Source organism: Physeter macrocephalus, chromosome 2 (genome assembly GCF_002837175.3).
Source record: "Physeter macrocephalus isolate SW-GA chromosome 2, ASM283717v5, whole genome shotgun sequence".
Classification (NCBI taxonomy): domain Eukaryota; kingdom Metazoa; phylum Chordata; class Mammalia; order Artiodactyla; family Physeteridae; genus Physeter; species Physeter macrocephalus.
Window position 1 is genome coordinate 11173017 of NC_041215.1, and position 4789 is coordinate 11177805.

The following is a 4789-nucleotide window of genomic DNA, read 5'->3' on the forward strand; positions in this document are numbered from 1 at the left end:
ATGCAATCCCTATCAAGCTACCAATGGCATTTTTCACAGAACTAGAAAAAAAAATTTCACAATTTGTATGGAAACACAAAAGACCCTGAGTAGACAAAGCAATCTTGAGAAAAAAACAAAAAACAAACAAAAAACCAACAAACAAAAAAAACGGAGCTGGAGAAATCAGGCTCCCTGACTTCAGACTATACTACAAAGCTACAGTAATTAAGACAGTTTGGTACTGGCACAAAAACAGGAATATAGATCAATTGAACAGGATAGAAAACCCAGAGATAAATCCACACACGTATGGTCATCTTACCTTTGATAAAGGAGGCAAGAATATACAATGGAGAAAAGACAGCCTCTTCAATAAGTGGTGCTGGGAAAAGTGGACAGCTACATGTAAAAGAATGAAATTAAAACACTCCTTAACACCGCTTACAAAAATAAACTCAAAATGGGTTAAAGACCTAAATGTAAGCCAGACACTATAAAACTCTTAGAGGAAAACATAGGCAGAACACTCTATGACATAAATCACAGCAAGATCCTTGTGACCCACCTACTAGAGAAATGGAAATAACAAAAATAAACCAATGGGACCTAATGAAACTTAAAAACTTTGCATAGCAAAGGAAACCATAAAAAAGATAACCCTCAAAATGGGAGAAAATATTTGCAAATGAAGCAACTGATACAGCATTAATCTCCAAAATATACAAGCAGCTCATGCAGCTCAATACCAAAAAAACAAAAAACCCAGTTCAAAGAGGTATCACTTCACACCAGTCAGAATGGCCATCATCAAAAAGTCTACAAACAATAAATGCTGGAGAGGGTGTGGAGAAAAGGGAACCCTCTTACACTGTTGGTGGGAATGTAAATTGATACAGCCACTATGGAGAACATTATGGAGATTCCTTAATAAACTAAAAATAGAACTACCATACAACTCAGCAATACCACTACTGCACATATACCCTGAGAAAACCATAATTCAAAAAGAGTCATGTACCACAATGTCCATTGCAGCACTATTTACAATAGCCAGGACATAGAAGCAACCTAAGTGTCCATTGACAGATGAATGGATAAAGAAGATGTGGCACATATATACAATGGAATATTACTCAGCCAGAAAAAGAAATAAAATTGAATTATTTGTAGTGAGGTGGATGGACCTAGAGACTGTTATACAGAGTGAAGTAAGTCAGAAAGAGAAAAACAAATACTGTATGCTAACACATATATATGGAATGTAAAAAAAAAGAAAGGTTCTGAAGAACCTAGAGGGAGGGCAGGAATAAAGACACAGACGTAGAGAATGGACTTGAGGACACTGGGAGGGGGAAGGGTAAGCTGGGACGAAGTGAGAGAATAACACTGACATATATACACTACAGGGAGATCAGCTCGGTGATTTTTGACACCCTAGAGGGGTGGGATAGGGAGGGTGGAGGGGAGTCACAAGAGGGAGGCGATATGGGGTTATATGTATATGTATAGCCAATTCACTTTGTTATAATGCAGAAACTAATACACCATTGTAAAGCAATTATACTCCAATAAAGATTTTTTTAAAAATGGTATTAAACTGAATTCAGCAACATAGTAACAGGATTATACACCATGACCAAGTGGGGTTTGTCCTGGAAATGAAAGGTTGTGTTAACATTCCAAAATTAACTAATATAATACAGCATATTAATAGAATAAAGGCCAAAAACCCACATGATTAACTTATACATGTAGAAAAAGCATTTCACAAAATTCAGGACCCTTTCATGTTTTAAAAAATCTCAACAAACTAGGAATTTGAGGGAATTTTCTCACCCTTATAAAGGGCATCTAGGAAAAATCCACAGCTAGCACCATAGTTAATAATGAAAGACTGGAAGCTTTCCCCCTAAGACCAGAAACAAGGTAAGGATGTCTGCTCTTGCCACTTCTATTCAAAATTAGGTGAGAAAATGAAATAAAAGACAATTAACATTTTAATCCAGATTGGAAAGGAAGAAGTAAAATGATCTCTACTTGGATATAACATGATCATGTATATACAAAAATCCTAAGGAAGCCACTAAAAATCTGTTATAAGTTATAATAGTTGTAGGACATAAGATCAATAGACAGTAATCAATTGTATTTGTGTACACTAGCAACAAATAATCCAAAAATGAAATTAGGAAATTAACTCAATTTACAGTTGCACCAAAAAGAATAAAATATTTAGGAATAAATTTAATGAAAGAAATGCAAGACTTGGTAGAAATCTTGAAAGAAATTAAAAATCTAAATAAATAAAAAGACGTTCGTGCTCATGGATCAGATTTAATATTGTTAAGATTGTGTATTAGTTTCCTAATCCTGATATAGAGGTCTTTGTTCCACAGAGAGGAATGCTTCCATAAGGAAACACAACAATGATGCCATTGAATTGGAATTTAAGACTGCCACCCAGCTAGTTTTTGCTCCTCATACTTCTGAATCAACAGGCAAAAAAAGGGAGTTACTGTACTAGCTGGGATGATTAAGCCTGATTACCAAACAGAAATTGGACTACTACTCCACAGTGGAAGTAAGAAAGAATATGTCTGGAACCCAGAAGATCCCTTACAGTGTCTCTCCATATCACCATGCTGTGATTAAAATCAATGAAAAACTACAACGGCCCAATTCAGGTAGGACTAGTAATGGCCCAGATCCTTCAGGAATGAAAGTTTGAGTCACCTATGACCTATGAGATAAAGAACCATGACCATCTTAGGGTGCTTGCTGGGAAAGGGAAATATGGAATGAGAAGTGGAAGAGGGAAGTGTAAATACCAGCTAGGACCATGTGACCATTTGCAGAAACTAGGATTATAGATGTTATGAGTATTTTTTCCTCATTTTGTTATGAGAGAGAGAGAGAGAGAGATAGTGTGTGTGTGTGTGTGTGTGTGTGTGTGTGTACATTTCAGGAGGCCAAAGAGAAGAGACAACATCACTCAAGGACTTGAATTTTCTTCTGGGAAAAGGGTTACTGCATTTTCGGTTGTACTCAGGATGGATGCATCATGTGAGACAGAAGTATGACTCTGCTGTTGTCTTTATTTGGAGATTAAGTATGGATTAGATGTGTATGGGTGCATAGTTGACAAGGGAGGACTGTCTTGGTTAATTTTATGTGTCAACATGTCTAGGTTATGATGCCCATTTGTTTCTTCAAATGTTGTTTAGATGTTGCTGTGAAGGTATTTTGTAGATGTAATTAACATTTACAATCAGTTGACTTTAAATAAAGGAGATTATCCCTGATATGTTAGTGGGCATCATCTGGCCAACTGCTTCTTATAAACACACCAGTTATATTGGACTAAGGGCCCACCCTACTCCAGTTTGACCTCATCATAACTTTAATTTCATCTTCAATAACCCTATTTCCAAATGAGGTCACATTCTTAAATACTGAGGGTAGGACATATCTGTTGGGGAATACAATTCAACCCATAACAGATGGTAATACTCTCAAAGTTGATCTACAGATTGATTGCATCCTTATCAAAATTCCAGCTGGATTTTCTACAGAAATTAACAAGCTGACCTTAAAATTCATATGGAAAAATACTCAGACTAACCAAGACAATCTTGAAAAAGAAAAAAAACAAAGTTGGAAGACTTAAATTTTCATGATTACAAACTTACTCCAAGACTACAGTAATTGTGACAGTGTAGAACTGGCATACGGATAGAAATATAGATCAATTACAATTAAAAGTCTAGGAAAAAAACCCTTACATTTATTATCAATTTTTTTTTTGGCCAGGATTCCAAGAAAATAAGTGAGAAAAGATTAGTCTCTTCAACAAATGATGTTGGGACAACTGAATATCCCATGCAAATGAATGAAGTTGGACCTCCTACCTCACATCATGACACAAAATTTAACTCAAAATGGATCATAGGCCTAAACGTAAGAGTTAAAATGATAAACTGCTTATAGGAAAATATAGGAATAAATCTTTATGACCTTAGGTTAAGCAATGGTTTCTTAGATATGACACTAAATGCCCCAAATGGCAAAAGAAAATAGACAATTTGGACTTCTTTAAAATTAAAAATTTTGTGTGTCATAAAGCACATTAAGACAATGAAAAGACAGCCCACCTACTGTGAGAAGATATTTGCAAACCATATATCTGATGAGACTTATATCAAGAATTTATAGGGCTTCCCTGGTGGCACAGTGGTTGCAAGTCCGCCTGCCAATGCAGGGGACACGGGTTCGTGCCCCGGTGCAGGAGGATCCCACATGCTGCAGAGTGGCTGGGCCCGTGAGACATGGCCTCTGAGCCTGCATGTCCGGAGCCTGTGCTCCGCAACGGGAGAGGCCACAACAGTGAGAGGCCCGCGTACCGCAAAAAAAAAAAAAAAGATTATTCAGGATTATCCTGGGAGCTCCAATAGCCTGCATGTCCGGAGCCTGTGCTCCGCAACGGGAGAGGCCACAATGGTGAGAGGCCCACGTACCGCAAAAAAAAAAAAAAAAGAATTTATAAAGCATTCTTACAACTCAATAACAAAAAAAGTATCAATGTGAAACTATCACAAACTGAAAGAATATTCAGTAAAGTAGCATACAAAAACCAAATAGCTTGCATATATAAAATGACAACATGTTAGGGAATTCCCTGGCAGTCCAGTGGTTAGGAATAGGCACTTTCACTGACAGGGCCTGGGTTCAATCCCTGGTCAAGGAACTAAGATCCCCCAAGTTGGGCAGCACAGGCAAAAATAAATAAATAAATAAATTAATTAATTAA